We start from the raw sequence: 20,627 nt of genomic DNA, 5'->3' as shown, positions 1-20,627 counted from the left end.
TTCCCTTCCAACTCTACAATATGAAGATGCAAAGCAGGACCAGTGAAAGGTATGGCCAGTGAAGAGTTCCAAGGGCCAGCTAGAGAGACCTGGAGGGTCATATGTGACCTATAGGCCTAGAGGATTCCCACACTTGCCATACATTTTCAAAGAACCCCTGCAATATATGTTTACCCCACCTACTTCAAATCTATCTGTCCCAGTATTGTCAGGAAGGAAGGTCAGATGAAGATATGGGAGGAATACTTGGACAACTCCATATCTGCACCTTGGAATATGGAGTCAAACAAATGGTATATTATTTCTTGAGAGAGAGAGAGAGAGAGAGAGAGGGAGGGAGGGAGGGAGGGAGACTTAATTAATAAAATGGTGGCATCGTTCATGGCTGCCTCACGAAAAACCTCCTCAGTCAACTTGCTTCATGAAAAGAACTTACAGATGAATTACACAGAAATCAAGTGAGGCTCTGTTCCATGGCGCTGCTCTCTAGAGAAACATTTTGTCTTGCTCTGCACTCTCCTGTGTGTCAGTAATAAAGTCAGTGGCAAAAAAGAGAGATATACTTTTGCAAAAAAGGAAGATGTTCGGGGAGAAAGAAGCCCTTAAAGCAGACATTTAATAATATGGCAATAAAACAAGGGGATAAAACAAGATGTGAAATAATAGGCCCACAGTGAATCTTCTCCAGGATTCCCCCCAGACCCGGCTCTCTGATCCTGCTGCAAAAACCATTTCAAATTGGCTTTGGGGGACTTCCAAGACTAGGACAGGGAACTCAAGAAAATATGGCAATGGCACCATCCTGGCGAGTTTGTGAAATGTGGCTGTGCAGATGCATTGGGAAGGAGTCAGCTCAGCAGTAGCAGAGCTGTGCAGATCTCATGATTCATATCATGTCCCAGATTCAATCTCTGACAACTCAAGTTAGCAAAGGTCTCTCTGATAGCAAGGGAAGGCAAAGTTGTGTCTGAGAAACACGGAGAACCAGTCATTTGGCCCAGTGTTAGACTGCTTAGTATATTCCACATGAATCCACAATAGGCAGGTCTTTGGCCCATTAGAGTTTGTCTTATGCCCAAGTATTGGAACCTCTAAAGATTAAGGACCTAGAAAGCAGCCTTATAACAAATTGGCCTATTGTTCCATCTAGTTCAGTAATATCGAGGCCAGAAGTGGGGAATCTTTTATAGCCTGAGAGTCATATTCCCTTCTGGACTGCTATTCAAGGCCACAAAACAATTAAACACTGAAATAAGTGTGTGTGTGTGTGTGTGTGTGTGCAAACACGTACAGATCATTAAAATAAAAACATTGCAGCACCAGCCCTTTCCTTAAAAAACAGTCATTTCCCAAAAGTCTGTTAGAACAAGAAAGTCTTCACCTTGGCAGAAGGACAAGGATATAAAGCAACAGTCAGTTCCAGGCCAGTGATTCTCAGGAGTTCAGTGTCCCACCTGATCCTAAAGCTTTCTCCACATGGAACTCTCCATGGTCCTGATTTTCAACTGCCTGACCTGCACCAGGCCCCACTTCATCAGAGTATCTCTGTGACAACTTAATGGCAAATCAGAAACTTGAAATTTGGGTAAACTCTGAGACACATTAATTACTCAAGCTGTCTGATTCCTAACAAACTATGGAGCATGATGCTGTCTTCATAACAGAGGCCATCATTCTTAGTTCAGAGCAGGTTAAGTTACATGTAGGGCCAAAAGTTTAAGCTTTGAACAATCCTTCTGCAATTGGAGTTTGTGAATCGGAAAATGGACTGGTTAGGTCGTAATTTCAAAGAAATTTGTTGTGGAGCAGGAGAGACCAGCCAGATCTGGGAAAATTTTGATAATTTGGAAGTAGACTTCTTCAGGGAATTGGGGCAGGTGCTGGAGAAATGGGACGAATTGATTCAGCAACCCCAGGTAAATGGACGGCTCTGGTGTAGTGAGAAACACAGGGCTGATGTTTTGACTGGAGCTACGAGATTCAGTCTCTGGAGTGGGAGTCCAGAGATGAAGCTGAGAAGATTTTTGAAGACACAAGTGGAAGGAAACCAAAATTGCGAAATGGAGTTGCTGAGCTGGTGCCTCTTGAGGCGCCCAAGGAGGAGATTTATAAATTTTAAGATGATACTGAACAAGGACAGCAGAGGGAAATGTAAAGATGAATGGTGGGGGGGCATGGGAGAGAGCAGAAAAATGGTGAGAAGGGGAATAGGGTGAAAATGATAAAAATTGAATTAGGATGGATTTATGGTACCCTGAAGATAGTGTGTTAAGATTTTAGGATTTTGATGTTAAGTTTTAAGATTTTGATGTTATGATTTTGGGAATTCTGAATTAGTGAAGAGATTTTGGGAATTCTGAATTAGTGAAGAGATATGTAACTGATTAATAGCAGCAGCTTAAGTGAAAAGAAGTATAAGATTGATTTAAGAATTATTTCATGATACTATAAGATGTTAAGTTTCTATGATATTATAAAAGGTTGGATAATGAATTGTAATGTTAAAAATGGATGTTACCAAAGTATATTAGTATTGAAGGCAGAGGAGGGAAAGCGGGGGAGGTCCCTTTAGAAGATCAGAAACTAGATTTTGTTAAGTAGTAAGAGAAAGATTGGTGTTCCAGTTTAGGTATGTATTGGTTTTGGTTTTGTTTTAATTGTTTTCTTTGTTGATTGTATTTATGTAATGTGTTTTTTTATTGTGTCAATGTTGGTGTTTATGTTATGTTATGTGTTTCTCTTGTTTTATTGGAAAATAATAAAAATCTTATTAAAAAAAAAAAAAGTTTAAGCTTTGAGGAAGGGCTGCAGCTTTGTATTAGAGCATCTGCTTTGCATGCAGAAAACCACAGGTTCAGTCCCTGAAATCTCTAAGTAGGGCTGGGAGAGAACCCTGTACCAAATCCCCAAAAGCTGCTAACAGTCAGAGTAGAAAGTATTAGACCAGATAGAGCAATGGTCTGACTCAGTTCAAGGCAGATGTCTATGTTCCTGTGTTTCATTGCTTCTTCATATTAGGGATGCTTCTGAAATCATTTCTGTCATTCCATTACACTCCCTACACCTCTCATCCCCACTTATCATGCTTGGATCAGATTTTGATATTAGAGAGGAACCACTTCCAGTAGTGGCCAGGAACATATTGCTGGAAGTACAACAGTAGGGATCATTCAGTTTGTAATGTAAAGGTTAATTCTGATAGTGTTAAAATCAACCAGCCAAGAGAGGGATGATGGGTAGAGGTGTTGCTTGGCAACCAGACAAAATGGCATGATCTTCAGTGAAGTAGTATACACTCTGATTGGTTGTGTAGTTCCGAGGAACCTCCTGGTTCCTTTCTCCTCCAATTAGATACTGTTTTCTTCCATTTCCTCAGTAAATCATTATCAGGATCTATTTTCTGCCTGGGTCCCATCTGCAGTGTTTAAGCGATTTTGCTAACATTTGTATCTATTCTTGAAGAACTGGAGCATAATTTATTAGTAAAGAGCAATCAAGACCTTGCATGCATCTGATCCACACAATATAACCCATAAACTGTTGTGTTTTTACCTTCCTCCATTTTTCAAAACAGCAAAGGAGCATCCAGGTCAGATGAAAGGAAAAAAACATCCCAACCAAAGTGTCAGAACACAAACCTGTGATTCACAGCCACTGAAAGACTGTACGTGCTATTTATGAGTGGGGTAGAATGTGGACAGGAAGCACATCCTACCAGTCTCACCATGAAATGTGCTTGTGTGACCAAAGGAAAGAAGTATTCACTTTACTGCTGGTCAAAAAATGCCTGAACGAACTGCTGTTCCATTTGTACTGATCTTCTCAGTTCTGATCTTCTCAGCATCTGTGTCTCAATTTATGCCGGCTATCTTATTTAAAAATAAATCTTTGTGAAGAAAGAAACGGGGGGGGGGAGAGAGAGAGAGAGAGAGGAAGAAGAAGAAGAAGAAGAAGAAGAAGAAGAAGAAGAAGAAGAAGAAGAAGAAAACCCACACATTGCAATATGCTCACTCAAGTCAAACTGCTATCCTGGCCCTGATTTCATCTGAAAGGAACATGTTGTCCCTGCAGGACAATTTTTAACCCTTGTGAAAATTATTTCAAGCTGGCGAAAACAGCGAGAAGACGGAGAAAAACTCTCGGGTCGCCATATGATGGTGTTTTGTGTGTCGGTGCGTGTTAATGCAGTGTCTCACTTTGACACATCTCAGCATGGTGATGCTTCTGGGGGGGAGCAATCTTGGCGTGTCAAATCGTCATCATCGTAGGGCAACATGATCCTAGGAAAAGACGGGTGAATCGGGAATGTGCTCAGAAAAAGCCACGTCATTTCCGAGTGACGTACAATAGCTTCTAGCTGGCTTTGAGAAGCACAAACTCTCTGTTGCATTTGATGGTGTGGGTGTGTATTTGCAATAAACCTGCTTGTTACAGAACACTCATGGGCTTTACATTGGTGGTGATCCCCATATGAATGTAGTCACTGGAGATGAAGGGTATATCGGGGACGAGGAATCTCCATCCCAGGGGCCAAATGTAGCCCTCTGGCCCTCTCCCTAAGGCCTGCTGTTCCAATGCCAGAACCAAGAAGGAAACACTGAATAAATCAACTTGGCTCTCAGATCAGGTCAGCCACAGATTGTCCTAGATTGGATGAAGCACTGAATCAGGCCCCAGACTGGACTGGGGGAAACAGCTTAAGTTACAACTGCCTGGAACTGACATTCATTCCCTCCTGTCATCAGCAACTCTTCTGATACTGACTGGGAACAGGAAGCCCATTTCTTTCCTGTTATGGCACCTGGCAATGTTTGAGGACACACAAACACCAATAAAGGGACAGATTTAAAGGGCCTCTTGGTGCAGTGCCCCTGATACCCCCCACACACACACACCAACCAGGGCAGGGTCCCTCTCCACTGTCACAGATGAGGCAGTAATGCTCCCTCTCCCTGGGCTGCCTCATTCCCCAACACTCCCCACAACCAGGGAAGGACATCCACACTACTCACCACCACATCTACAGCACCACCACCACTTTAACTTCCCTTGGGACACCATTCACCACTTTCCTTGATGGCCTCCCAGAAGCCATTTCAGTAGTGGGCAGTCAATGCTGCCACTTTTGAATGGAAGTCAAGCTTGATGGTGGCTGCTCACCATGTTTAATTACCCCCAAATGCACTGACCCAGCTTATAGTTCTAAAAAAGATATAATACTGGTCCTACTAGAGCAGTTTTCCCCAAACTTGGGTCTCCAGCTGTTTGGGGACTACAATTCCTATCATCCCTCACCATTGGTCCTGCTAGCTAGGGATGATGGAAGCTGTAGTAAAAAAAAAAAAGATGGAGACCCGAGTGTGGGAAACCCGTACTTGAGCTACAAATTTCATAGATCTATAGGCCAGGCCAATGTACTTGTGGTAATTAAACATGGAGGGTGGTCACTGGCAATGGGAGCTAGCTTGGCTCCCATTTAAAAGCTACAGTGCCACCCATTCAGCACAGCAATGCCTCTGGAGGTATGCCAGGGAGGGGGTGAGTGGTAGCATCAGAGGAGGGCTGGTAAAGGCCCTTCTTGGCTTTTGGAACCCTTGGTCAGTGCCTGACCTGGCCCGCTGGTGGCACTGGGTCAATTAATTTTCTAGCTGTCCCAGACCAAAGCCCATTTTGCACCCCTTCGCACACCTGGGCTGTAACTACGATCAAAATGAATACGGAAGTTCACGCAGGCTCACGAGTTCCATCAGCATCTCAGAGATCCTGAACCGCAAAAACAAAATTACAAGATTGGGGTGTTTGTATCTAAATGATCTGTCCTCCTCAGTTTAATTACAGTTTTATCGGTGCATCTGCTGTGATCCCTCCATTCTCTGTCAAAGGTGTGAGCAGCCTGTGATTAGATGTGAGCAAGATACTGATTACTAGTTAATTAGCTAGGCTAATAAACTGCCATTTAGAAGGAGGGAGGGTGGATGGGGAGGAAATGCAGCATTCTTCCCAAAGAAAGTTGTTTTAAAACATGGAGATGTGAGACTTGGGTTTATCTTCAAATCTGCACCAAAATCTGCATGGGAAAGAATTTCTCCTCATCTCTTAAACACACAAACACACACACACATACTTGGGGGCTCACATAGCAGACTTTGGTAGCTGGAGGGGGGCGGTCAAATGTTCATTTTAGTTTCAACTGAGCTGATGCAGTCTTGCCAAACTTTGGATAGCCAATGAACACATTTAATTATTATTCATAGGAGTACAATGAAGAAACAAAATAGGAAATTCTTTCCAGTAGCACCTTAGAGACCAACTGAGTTTGTTCTTGGTATGAGCTTTCGTGTGCATGCACACTTCTTCAGATAGGTATCTGAAGAAGTGTGCATGCACACGAAAGCTCATACCAAGAACAAACTCAGTTGGTCTCTAAGGTGCTACTGGAAAGAATTTCCTATTTTGTTTCGACTATGGCAGACCAACACGGCTACCCACCTGTAACGAGTACAATGAAGGTTAGAGATAAAACAAAGACCACCACAGCCAATCACAAATGAACAATCACACCCTAGGCCATAGGCCAACCCAACCTCTCTCACCACTATACTGCCAAAGACAACCAAAGAGTGGGGTCACAACCTCTGTCCGTGGTCACATTGATACATGGGTCTGTAGACACCCCTACTTCTCTTCATAGTTCGCTCCAGTGAATATCAGTAAACCACGAGACCCGAAGCACTCAGCCTGCAGAGAGGGAATTCCACTCAAACACTGAGAATACAGTACAGAGTACCATTACATGTTACATTATATAAAGTTATTGCAAACTATTTCAGTCACATTAATCAGGGAGCTTAGAGTTACTGTCAGAGGGTTATGGAAGTTCTGGAAAAATGTAACTATAAGAACCTCAACTTTCTGTGTTTTCCAGAAACAACAGAAGACACAAGTTTTCCCAGGTCTCTGTCAAAGGGATATCGATTTTGTATTTTTCTTAAATGTATCTGCTGTTATTTTTTGTATGACATTTAACTGTTGTTAAAGCTATTTGTTTACTTATTTTGCATTGTGTACATCACCTTGAGATGTGTGTGGAAGATGATTAATAATAAAATTAGTAGCAAATTTAAAAAAAGAGTAGGGATGAAGGAGAAATCTTATTCTGTTAACATTCAAATGTAAACCTAATTGATGCCTTTCAAAACAGCATCCTTCAAAATTTTGCAGAGCTGGACACTAGCCGAATAATATGTACAAAGAATGCATATACTGATGTAAAGTGTACACGAAAATACAATAACTGCAGAAAATAACATACAAAAATGTACTAAAATAGGGGAAATGTCTGCAGAAATGTGTATATTAGGGGAAGTGCCATTCACTGATGTCCTTGCTGTTATACAGTTCCCAGAGTGGTTAAGAATCAATCCTTATTCACAAGGAACTCTGGGAATTGTAGCTGTGGATGTGGAATGGGGTCTCTTAACAACTCTCAGCACATTTAACAAACTCCAACTCCCAGTGTTCTTTCAGGAAAGCCTTGGCTGTTAAAGTGGTATCATAGTACAGTACTTTAAATAGATCGTGTTGCAAACCTTTTGGGTCCTTTCTTCTTTCATCTGAGTTGTTCCTCTCACCCTGCTGTTTGTTTTTTGTTTTTCTTCATGCTTCCTTCTTCTCCATTGTGTTTTGGTCTCCTGTCAAACACCATTATCTTTAACCTCAGGGCAGGGAAACAAAATCAAGCTACTGGGTAATGCAAGACAAAATCTAACTTGCATTGTATCAGACTGAAAGCGTGCAACAATGAACACATTCTCCGTCAGCAGCGTTATTGAAGGGGTGTCAAGCAAAGCCCATTTTCGCTCTTGTATCCGTTGGAATGAGTCAAGTAGACGTGTGAGGCTCTAGTATAAAAATACACCTTCCCCTTCTGCTACACTTCTGCCTTGTACCTTAATACTGTAGTGACATTTAAATTCTCCCACTACCACCACCTAATAGTCCCCGATATGGACGGTTATGGAAATCTGCAACTTGCTGAACACTGGGCAGGCTTTTTTTGTCACAGTATGCTCTGCCCATCTGCTATCAAGTTCAGCAAACCCTGCTGTGGGGTGCAGGGAGATCCCACCAAATCAAAACAAATGCATTAAAAATAAGGCAACTCCAGAGCAATCCTAAAGCTCACCAAAGGCTGGATAAGGAATGGTGCCTCTGGACACTGCCTGATTGGTGCTGACCCATCAGAGTATGTAGCCAATATCTGCACTGTACATCTAAAGCACAATTATACTATTTTTATTCTTTGCAATATTTTTAATTAATGTTTTCAGTATTGCAATCTATATAAATAAAAATGTAAATGTTTGTTTGTCCCTAATCTATAATCTCCCAAAGTTCAGCACCGATTGCTTTGGAATTTTGACACAACGTTGCGTTCCAAACCTGGCGTGTTTTTATGTAAAAATGTTATATAGATGTCACACCTGCGACAGGTAAAAACATGGTTTTCGGCAAAAACAGCGCCATCTGTTGGACGTGAAAGCAACGGTATAGAAGATCACACTTTGGCAGAGGGAGGGGGGGAGCGGGAGCCGAGGACGGCTCCGCCAATAGGCTACTGCCGGGCGGCGGCGAGAAAGTGAAAGGGGAGGTGACGGATCAAACTTCAGCAGAGGGAGGGAGGGGGAGCGGGAGGCGAGGGCGGCTCTGCTGACACACACAATACAAGGTCGTCAGAGGGAAGGCGGAAAAATGAAAGGAGCCGTTTCTGAGGGAGGAAGAAAGGGGGGATTGGGAGAGGGATGGTCTGAGGGGGGACCTTGGAGGGGAAGATGGGGAAGGAGCCTCTCCGCTGGGAGAGGAGGCAGGTGGGAGTTCAACTGGAGAAAACGGGGTCTCCTTCCCAGTATGGGGGGGGGAGACAGAGAGGAGGTAGGTGGGAGTTCAAAGGGAGAAGCTGTGGGGAGGCAGGCGAAAACGGGATCTCCTTCCAGTACGGGGGAAGATATTCGAGGGAAATGTCTGAGAGAGGGGGGGGAAGGAAAGGGCTCCTCCCTCAGGAATCCCCCAACTCTGAATCCAGCAGGGAAGCGGGGCTGCATCCACTTAACCACTCTGAGCCACAGCAACGTGTGGCCGGGTACAGCTAATACAATATTAACAAGGAAAGCAGATGCAGAAGAAACAAATGAATAGTGAGCAGAAGATCCAAGGCAACTGACTCGTCTGGAGAAATCTATCTATCTATCTATCTATCTATCTATCTATCTATCTATCTATCTATCTATCATTGAACAGGAATGAGAGGATAGAAAAGACAAAGAAGGGAGCCAGAAAGTCCATCTTCACTCTTTCACCTCTTCACTGTGTGAGATGGTGCTCAGATCGAAGTGGGAGGCCCTCTGGAGGGATTGTTTTCCGTTTTCCATGAATGGGAAAGCAGGGACATGACCGCAACTCTAGAAAAGGGAGGTGAGAGCCACACATTCAATGCTGCCATCCAGCTGGCTGTAATGTTCAGAAAGGAGGGTATCGTTGCTTCCAACACCAGCCTTTGTATTTTCAAAGAAAACGTTTAATTCCATCTCTTGTAAAATCTTTTTAAAAAATAATGGTAGGGGAAGATTGTGGGATAGAGAAACATATGATTTACCGTGACTTCTTTCAAATCCTTATAATAGGACACTTATCGGCAATGGTGTCCCCCCCCCCGCATTCATTCTCAAAGCTATTACTGAGCACAACACATACAGTTAAAGGATTGCTAGCACTTTAGATTATTATATGGAGTTTGCTTGTTTGTGTTAAAGAAAAGAACCTATTTTTCCCCTTTTATTTTTCACTAATTCCATTTGGTTTTTCCCCCATAAAATAATATCCAGTCCAAAAAATAATATTAGTTTCCCCTGAAGATGATGCATCACCAACAAAGTGCCCTTTGAATGCCCTTGGTCCCCTGTTCGGTTAGAGTGAGTAGGACATTAAATGGAACACAATTCTACAATGGCTGTTAATTTTTCTCTTGCACACTGAAAAAAAAAAACGGAACAAACTGGTGTGGCTACCTAGAACAACACCTTATGGAATAGATGGGATATTGGCCTGGGGGTTTTTTTTCCAATTTGATAGAGAGAGGTTTGGCAGATCAGTATTCTTCAACAGAATCATAAAGATGTGTTTATTACTGTAACTTTAAGATCATAATTGTACTACTGCCGCTTTAAATCCTTATTAGGACACACCTTAATTTCTCTTTAAATATTACAAACGTACTCTGAGCCTCCTAATTCTAAGCAACTAGTACACGTTGACCTTAAGACGTTAAGACTCTACTGGGTGAGACTAATTTTTAATTTTTACTATACTATTTCGAATATATGTTTGTAAACTTTAGACGACTTTATACTGTTTATATGATAATTAACATAGGGTCTCTGATTGTTCCAGCTGATGAAGAATTTCCAAAACAGGGCCTTGTCCTGGCACTGACATATTAACCCCATCTGGCATATAAACTTCAAGAAATAAATCTATCCATAAGAGACTTGAAAGGGGTAGACAGCTGCCACAGAAAGCAGATCCTGGGACATGGGAGGAGCAACAATGGCAGGACAGCCTGCCATTCCTCCTGAGCCTTCTGGTGGTTCCGCTCTGTTAGATAGATCTGTGTCTGTCATGCAGCATGCTCTGATCACTTTAACTAGCCTGACACCCTCAGTTGCAGGCGAGAGGAATCGCTGCAGTTCAGTGACAGAGTGTCTGCTTTGCATGGGAGAATTCCGTGCATTTCCAGATAGGGTTGGGGAAGCCCTGTTGGGGATTACTGGAGACCCATTGCCTGGTGGTGCTGAGCCAGAGCTCAGCAAACTTTTTCAGTAGGGGGCTGGTCCACTGTCCCTCAGACCTTGTGGGGGGGCGGACTATTTTTTTTTTGGGGGGGGGAGGAATGAATTCATATGCCCCACAAATAACCCAGAGGTGCATTTTAAATAATAAAGTGCAAGTGTCTCTGCGTCCAGTCCCTGTGTCCATGGGGTTGCGCTACTTCACATGTGCCATTGGGACTTGGAACGCAGAGACTTCGGGCGGCCGGGCAAAACTGTAGAAGCGGCGGGTATGCGCGGGCACGCGGTGGGTGCACGCTCGCGTGGACTTACTTCTAAGCGGCAGCGGCCGTTACAAGTGGCAGCGGGCGAGCGATGTCAAGCGAGTGCTGCTCGGTTGTTAGGGGGGGGGGAAACCGAGATAAGCGAGAGCCGCTCAGTCAGCTCTGCGCATGTCCCCAACGTTGCTAGGGCAACAGTTTGACCACATATGTTCTAGCGCCCGTTAATTTAATGAGGTTAATGTCTAGTTTTAAATAAAAGCACACATTCTACTCATGTAAAAACACACTCATTCCTGGACCATACACGGGCCGGATTTAGAAGGCGATTGGGCCAGATCTGGCCCCCGGGCCTTAGTTTGCCTACCCATGAGCTAGATGGACCATTGGTCTGACTTTGTATGGCAGCTTCCTACGTTCCTATGAGGCCGTCATCTTATCAAAATGAAGATTCAACTTCCAGTCTAGTATGTGGAAAGATAGGGCACACCACCTTTGTAGGGAGACAGTCAACCAAAATGTCTTGGGATGACCTCAAGATTCCAACAAAGGCTTGCAAATATCAACAACATTGCCTCATTCACAGTGCCTCTTCCATCTGCCGCAGGGAACTAGAACTGCCAGGGACCTCATTGACACTGTGGCTTGATTAACCAACAACCTGAGGTTCAGCTGTCCACATATCCTTGGTTTCTTCTCAGCTCTATAAATATGTAAGAATGTAAGAGAGATATAATGGAACCTATGATGGCTGTGATGATCAGCAGCCAACACCAGAATTGGCATTCAGTGAGCGACTTATATTTTTCAGGTTCTTCAATAACATTTGGTGTGAATTCTTTTGCACATCGATCTGTCTAGGCTGAGTGGTCCGACTTCATTCCCAGTTGCAAAAGTCTATATAGCTTTTCCTTTATAAATAAAAACATAAGGCTGTCATCATGCAGCAGTTCACCTGGCTGCCAATACATGGCGGGTGAGGGGGCTCTCTGAATATACTCTCTTCCTCCTCCCTTTCCAAATATTTGGTATCTTTGCTGATGTGGGGGATTCCAAACTAGGTTGAGCACACATGTGACAATAACACTGACCCCTCCTCTCCTCCGGAGATCTGCTCCTGCCTGAGACCTTCATTAAAAGGGTCACATTTACACAAGCTAAAGGCCAGCCATTGCTTGAAAAGCAAGCTGCTACTAGTGGGCCCACAAGGATCTCTGTCCGGTTGAGAATTTCAGCCGTAAAGCTGCAAGCAATAATCTCTCACTTGGGGCCCATAAAGCGACATGGGATAGAGACTGCTGTGATAAATGGGAACATAACTCACACTTTCCCACCCATTGTCTGTCAAGTGGAAGGGGTGGGGAGTTGTCCCCCAGGAACCTTCAGAAGCTGGGGTTGGATCATTCACACCAGTTCCTGCCTGAGTAGCCAGTCAATTAGAACTTCATCAGAAATCAATTTGCAAGACTCAGCTGAGATGTACACATAGATCAGCCTATGCCAACTGATTATCACACTAATGGAATATTCCATTGATTAATTGAATATCTAAGTCCTGAAATGTAAGCCTGATGGAATTAGCACCAGTTAGCTACTAGACTGAGGAATAGCCACCTGCCACGGCTTCCTGAAGCCATTGTTGGTGTCGCTGTAGCAAAGTTGCAAGGCAAGTATGGGGCCATCAGAGAGACCAGTACTTGCAATAGATTCTCACATATTTACACCCTTCTCACTTCCCTATTCTAGGGTTGCCATATGAGCTTGGGAGGGGGAGCAAAGCTTTTGAGTTTTTTTTTGGCAAAATCCAAGAGTTATTGTGTTATGGGAGAGGGAGAAAATTGGTGGATATGATAAAGAAATCATGACCTCTATTATACCAGCATCTTTTAGTTCAACAATAGGCAGGCTGTCAAGCTGCAGAGAAATCTTTCCAAGTATAATGAGAAAGTGGCTCATTTTCAACTATTAGAATGCCCCCTCCAATTTTTTTTTTTTTTTTAAGAATTGTATTTTTGAATTTCATTATCCAGCAGGAGAAAGTGAGTGATGGATCATTGGTAACTGGAATTGTGTTTGTGTGCGTGTTTGCATTTTCACTGCTCGGAGGAAGAGTCTAGTAATGTTTCTCGGTTTTCTAAAGCTGCTTGAGGCAACTTGGTGTGAGAGGCAGAATCAGTACAGAGTAAGGCCCTATCTTGATGAGAGGTGGGGAAGTGGGGGTGTAATGTAGCCAGCTGCATTTTGTGTGATAGTGCATTGCTCTAGATCAGGGGTGGCCAACTCCCCAGAGTCTGCGATCTACTCACAGAGTTAAAAACTGGCAGTGATCTACCCACTTTGGGGGGGGGGTGTTCAGGTCAAAGTTGTTGAGCTTTTTTTAAGGAAGGAGGAAGGCCCATTTGGGGGGGGGGGGGTTCGGGTCAAAGTTGTTGAGTTTTTTTCAGGGAGGAGGTAAAATGTTGAGCTTTTTTAAGGTGAGCCACAGTTGTTCAGCTTCTTTGTGGGGAGCCGGTGATTTACCACAGACGTCCAGTGATCTACCGGTAGATCACAATCTATCTGTTAGACATGCCTGCTCTAGATCAAGGTAGTCAACGTAGTAGCACCTTCCAGATGGTCCTGAGCCCTAAGTTACATCAGCCCCAACCAGCATGGTCAATCACTAGGGATGATGGCAGCATCTAGAGGGCACCTTGTCAGCTATCCTAGAATGAGGTGGGTAAAGAAACTCGTTGTACATTGCGCTTAATGCTATCTGAAACTTTTTTCTGGCATGTAGGGATGTAGGCAAAATATACATTTCATTTATTTTGCTCAGTCATTAACGACGTTTACACACAGAATTTTCATCGTATTTCTCATATTGGATTTTTATTTGTCATGTTTTCTAAATGTTCAAAATCATATTTTGTTTTCCGGGCAATTATGCCATTTTAAATATGGATCTTTACTGTGTCTGGTTCTCATTTGTAATGCTTTCTTTTGAATATCTCTAATGTTCTATTTGGTTATTTTAAGACAGGTTCCTTTGGAAATGTGAAGCTGTAGAGAAATGATTTAAATAAATGAATAAAATAATATTTTATTGTGGGGGGTTTTGATGGTATTTCAATGTGATTTACTGGAAATTACTAAAATAACCATCTTATTTAAATATATGTAGAATAAGAATTGGTGAATCTGTCAATTATGGTTTCTCATTGTTTCCATGTTGTACATTCAGTTCTCCACATTTGTTCATGAAAATTCACCAGCATTTTACCGGTATGTGAATTTCTCCTAATATACACAATTTTTGAAAAGCAATTTCCCTAATATAAATGCTTTTTTTTTGCTGTAATGTTCACTTAACAGGTTTTTATCAACACTATACCTAGTCTATGCGTGTGTGAAGACATTACTAGGCTGGAGAGCTTTATTGCAAAATGGAAATAAATTCAAATTTTGAAAGACGGCTGTGTTTTGGTTTATGTGTTGTTCCAGAAACAGTGGGTTTCATACATTCTCCATTAAATGTGAACTGAATTGAATTTATTTTCCATTGCTTAGTACGGAAGGGAGAGAGAAACATACTAGTGTGTTGAAAACGATGTATGAATTCACCAGAGAGAGAGAGAGAGATTATATAAGTATATGAATCATTTTTAAAATGAGATGCATGTCTCCCAACACTAATACATTTTATTACTCTTTCAGACCTATTAAACCCTACGTCCAAATCAGTCCATGGGAATTCCCCGGCAAGCGAATACCACGATTCTTCTGTGGCCCAAAGTAAATAAAATAATTAACAGCTGGAAGTAGCAAACCTGTTTTGAATTGTTCATTATAACCAGCCTCTTCATTACTAAAGCTTTCAAAATGAGCAACAGGTAGCCGTAGCTCCTGGCAGCCCACTTGTGCTTAACATGATTTATTATTGCCATCTTCATTCTTCTCTCTTTCCCCTCCTTTTTATCTAGTTTAAAGAGCTACAGGCTGAACCCGTGAAAGCTCATTGTCTGGTTAAAAAGGAAAATGAAAAAGAAACAGAAAAGAAGATCCCAGCTTCAATACCCAGGCATCTCCAGGTAGGGCTGGGAATGTCACCTGTCTGGAACCTTAGAAAGCCTCTCCCAGTCAATGGTCCCAGTCAATGGAGACACTAGGGGTTTCCTAACAAGGCTCAGCATCCATAACCAAATACGCTTCTCAGAATTTTTTTTCTTTGGGGGTAGGCGGAGAGCCATGACTGCTGAAGAGATGTAAGTGTGCTTTAAATGTATGGTGTGCATGTGGTCTGGAAGGAGGGGAAGGCAGAATAGAGGGAGAGAGGGAGGGGGTAGAGAAAGATGGTCCACTTTCGTGCATGGATGCTGCATGGAGCCCACCCTATTGACCTCTTGGCAAAGAAGGTCACATCCAGTAAATGGAAGGGAGGATAAATTCTCCAAATAAAAGGTCATGGCCTTGATCCCTCATTTACTTGGTTTGTTATTTTACTTATTTAATAAAGTATTTCTCTGAAGGCAGCCCTATGAAAGGAAGCTTTTTAGGGTTTAATGTTGTGTTATATGTGTGTGTGTGTGTGTGTGTGTGTATGCTGGAAGCCACCCAGAGTGGCTGGGGTAACCCAATCAGATGGGTGGGGTACAAATAAATTGTTCCAGTTACAGGCAGGTAGCCATGTTGGTCTGCCATAGTCAAAACAAAATAAAAAATAAAAAAAATCCTTCCAGTAGCACCTTAGAGACCAACTAAGTTTGTTCTTGGTATGAGCTTTCGTGTGCATGCACACTTCCTAAGATACCAAGATACTCAGATACCAAGATAAGTTGTTGTTGTTGTTGTTGTTGTTGTTGTTGTTGTTGTTGTTGTTTTGATGCCACCCTTCAGCCGCATTCCCAGGGCAGTTTCCGTAAGAAAAGGGAAGGAATTAAACTGCAAGTAAGTAAATAAATAAATGAATGAATGAATAAAACAGCCAAAAAGAAAAAAGAAATCATTACAGCAGCATCAAACAGAATGGGAAGAGTGCATCTAAAAAATAACAATGGTCAGGAAAATGGGACATTTTTCAACTGGCACTCCAAAGGGACCATTGGTCCTTTTCTCTCTCTCTCCTCTGGTTTCCCTTGCTTTTGACGCCTCCATTTCACACACCAAACATTCTTTCTTCTTGGACAGATTTCTTTCAGGTAAGGTTCATTTGAAAAAGGACATGATGGGAAAGCCGCCTATTGTCTCCTGCAAGGATGGGGGACCTGTGGTCCTCCAGGTGTTGTTGGACTCCAAACTCCCATCAGCCTCAGCCACCTTGGCAAGTGGTCAGGGATTATGGGAGCTGTAGTCCAGCATCATCTGGGGGGGACACAGGTTTCTCATCCCTAGTCTACTGGGTTTTAAAAACCACGACAACTGTACACAGGTCCAGTCATAACATACCAGAGGGTGGGAAATTGGCCCTGACTAACATTAAGTATGAAGACAGATGTAGCATTGTTTCAGCTGTCACAGTGGGTAGCAATGGGTAAACACCCCCTTCCTTGATCTGACACTTAATGGGCACAATTAAAACAAATTAATTTGCCAAGCGTCCAATGTGCTCATAATTAAATTGTCTTAAATTTAGGCCAATTATGAATCAAGGCCCTTGTCATGCTCCAGATTATTTTGTCAGAAGCCGAGCAGGGACAAGATGTTAATGTATAAGGGTTTGTGCATGCAGAGAGAGAGAGAGAGAGAGAGAGAGAAGATAAAAAAGGGTTAAGTTAGGTGTGCTGCTTAATTTGGGTTTGTTTTGTCCTGCACTTGCAGCTAGTTCAGCATGTGAGAATGTGCCAGCATGCATATGAGAATGACTCTGGCACAACCTACAGGATAAATGCTGTTTGGTTTCAGGCAAGTTTTCTCTTTGCCCCTGCCTTTGAGCAGAGCATAGTCTGTATGCTGTAAGGAGATTGTTGCCTACAACTGTATGTAACCGAAACGGCATTATATTGTCAGTAAAGCAACCGACTCTTGCTAGGACTGTTTGGTGTTTCTCTGTTCTTTTGACACACTCCACTGGCGTGAAGATGGGCACTCTGCACATGCCCGGGGTCGGATTTAGGTTTGATGAAGCCCTAAGCTACTGAAGGTAATGGGGCCCTTTATATGTCCAGCTGTCCTTTGCCAACAACAAATTTTCGCTGTTTTTTGTGTTGAATATATGCTATATGGTAATTTATGGACCTAATAGGTATCTAAAGCCATTTGCACATGTTGCCATGCAACCAGTCCATCCAGAATGTAGGCACCCTATATATAGAAAGGAGCAAACCAGTGATATTTTAGGGAACAGAGTAGCAGGCGGGTCCCATTACTGTACTTACATAATAGGAGCCAACACAACACAAAACACTGTTGCTATATGTAGGTTTTATTTTATATGTTTTTTATCTTATATTTTGGAAATGTACATCCAGTTTAAAAAAGAAATGGGGCACACACCCCCAAGAGAGTGGGGCCCTAAGCTATAGCTTGTTTAGCTTATACGTAAATCCGGCATTGCACATGCCGCAACAAAGAGGCTTCCAAGATACTTCTTGGATGGCAAAAAAGAGGAATGGCATCATTCCCCGCACCCCCCAAAAAGGACCATAAAGGATACAGATTTGCATTGTATTTGAATATGCTAGTTAAGGTGTGAAAACGCAGATATAGAAATGCCAATACCTATACAATATACAGGTGAAACTCGAAAAATTAGAATATCGTGGAAAGGTTCATTTCTTTCAGTAATTCAACTTAAAAGGTGAAACTAATACATGAGATAAACTCATGACATGCAAAGCGAGATATGTCGAGCCTTTATTTGTTATAATTGTGATGATTATGGAGTACAGCTGATGAGAACCCCAAATTCACAATTTCAACTTTGGGGTTTTCATCAGCTGTACGCCATAATCATCACAATGAAAAAATGAAAATGAAAGGAAAATGAAAAAGAAACAGAAAAGAAGATCCCAGCTTCAATACCCAGGTATCTCCAGGTAGGGCTGGGAATGTCACCTGTCTGGAACCTTAGAAAGCCTCTCCCAGTCAATGGTCCCAGTCAATGGAGACACTAGGGGTTTCCTAACAAGGCTCAGCATCCATAACCAAATACACTTCTCAGAATTTTTTTTCTTTGGGGGTAGGGGGAGAGCCATGACTGCTGAAGAGATATGATAAGTGTGCTTTAAATGTATGGTGTGCATGTGGTCTGGAAGGAGGGGAGAATAGAGGGAGAGAGGGAGGGGGTAGAGAAAGATGGTCCACTTTCGTGCATGGATGCTGCATGGAGCCCACCCTATTGACCTCTTGGCAAAGAAGGTCACATCCAGTAAATGGAAGAGAGAAGAAATTCTCCAAATAAAAGATCATGGCCTTGACCCCTCAGTTACTTGGTTTATTATTTTACTTATTTAATAAAGTATTTCTCTGAAGGCAGCCCTATGAAAGGAAGCTTTTTAGGGTTTAATGTTGTGTTATGTGTGTGTGTGTGTGTGTGTGTGTGTGTGTGTATATATATATATATATATATATATATATATATATATATATATGCTGGAAGCCACCCAGAGTGACTGGGGTAACCCAATCAGATGGGTGGGGTACAAATAAATTGGGGTTTTCATCAGCTGTACGCCATAATCATCACAATTATAACAAATAAAGGCTCGACATATCTCGTTTTGCATGTCATCTCATATATTAAACTCCGGTAACTAATGAAAACAATTGCTTACATAAATGGACTTTTCCATGATATTCTAATTTTTCGAGTTTCACCTGTATATCCCCATTGTGAGGAAGACAGAGACCAAGTGACCTATGTGTCTGCTCAATGTGCTATCCAGGTGCTGCTAACTATTAATGGGCAGCTTCAATACCCGTCCTGCTCTCCCTTCTAATGATTCTTGATCTTGATCAGGTTTAGACTGGGCAGAGGAATGTCCTCTGGAAAGTAGGGAGCGTAGCCACCCGCTTTTGAGCAAAACCTATCCGATAGTAAACAACAACAAACAACAAATCTAAATAAAAACAATGAATCTAAATTGAACAAGTGTTGGAAATGTAAAGAGAAAGAAGGTTCTTTTTATCATATGTGGTGGTCTTGTAGTAAGGTTAAAGCTTACTGGGAAATGATATAATAATAATAATAATAATAATAATAATAATAATAATAATTTATTTATTTATACCCTACCCGTCTGGCTGGGTTTCCCAACAGAATATTAAAATACAATGATTCATCAAATATTAAAAGCTTCCCTAAACAGGGCTGCCTTCGGATGTATTTTAAAAGTCTGATAGTTGTTTATTTCTTTGACATCTGATGGGAGGGCATTCCCCAGGTCGGGCGCCACTACCGAGAAGGCCCTCTGCCTGTTTCCCTGTAACTTCACTTCTCGCAGGGAGGGAACCACCAGAAGGCCCTTGGTACTGGATCTCAGTGTCCAGGTAAAACGATGGGGGTGGAGACGCTCTTTCAGGATGTTCAAAATTACTTTTTTTTTTTTTTAAACCAGAAGCTTTCCTTTTGAGAATTATAGGGATGAAACTACCTAAATTGTATAGAACTTTATTCATGTATGATACTACAGCAGCAAGAGTGCTACTTGTCCAAAAGTGGAAAGAAGCAGAAGTCCCAGTAAAGGAACAATGGATACAAAAACTTATGGAATATGCAGAAATAGCGAAACTTACTGGAAGAATAAGAAATCGAGATAACAAACTTTTCATAAAAGAATGGAAATGGTTTATTGAATATTTACAGATAAATTGTAAACCGATAAAAACATTAGCAGGATAATTGTAATAACCTGCAGTTTCACAAGTATATATATATTTACAGCAGATGATTAAATGAGCAAGTGAAATGAATTTGGATATGCAGAAGATATTAAATAATAATAATTAAAGAATGGCAGAAAGAGGTGGAAGGAAGTCAAATTTTGAAATATTAAGTTGATTGTAAAATTAATGAAATGTATAAACTTGAAAAGTATAAATAAAAACACATATATACATATACATGCACGCACACACAAACACACACACACATAAAATTTGATAGTAGCAGGGGCAATGGAACCAATTGCAATGGTACCTTCACTGGATCTCAGTTTTGGAGGGTATGTGAGAGTAGTCTGAACTTTCTCTTATTTTCTCCTTCCCCAGCTTCTTCCTTTCCTCCTCTCTTTACAGATTGATAAAAAAAACAGGAGGAAAAAGAAGTGCTGATGAGACAGCTCAAAGGAGTAGCAAGTAAAGAACAGGCGTCTCCCTCCTGCTGAGAGGTCTGACCTTTTAGCAGCAACTCCAGAAACAACAGGCTACAGCCCTTTGGTGGAATCACCAGCTGAAGAAGTACAGAGAGTTTCTGCTCTCCCCTCTGCCATGCTCTCAGCAGAACTCCTTTAAGCCTCAGCTCCCCCTGTCCTGAAAGCCTGGATGTTCCTCATATTAAATTCATCTTGGCTGCTGGTCAAGAAAAATAGCTGCCCATATAAGCCAG

The sequence above is a fragment of the Lacerta agilis genome, chromosome 13 (genome assembly GCF_009819535.1).
Source record: "Lacerta agilis isolate rLacAgi1 chromosome 13, rLacAgi1.pri, whole genome shotgun sequence".
Taxonomy (NCBI): Eukaryota; Metazoa; Chordata; class Lepidosauria; order Squamata; family Lacertidae; genus Lacerta; species Lacerta agilis.
Note: the sequence above shows the minus strand (reverse complement) of the source record.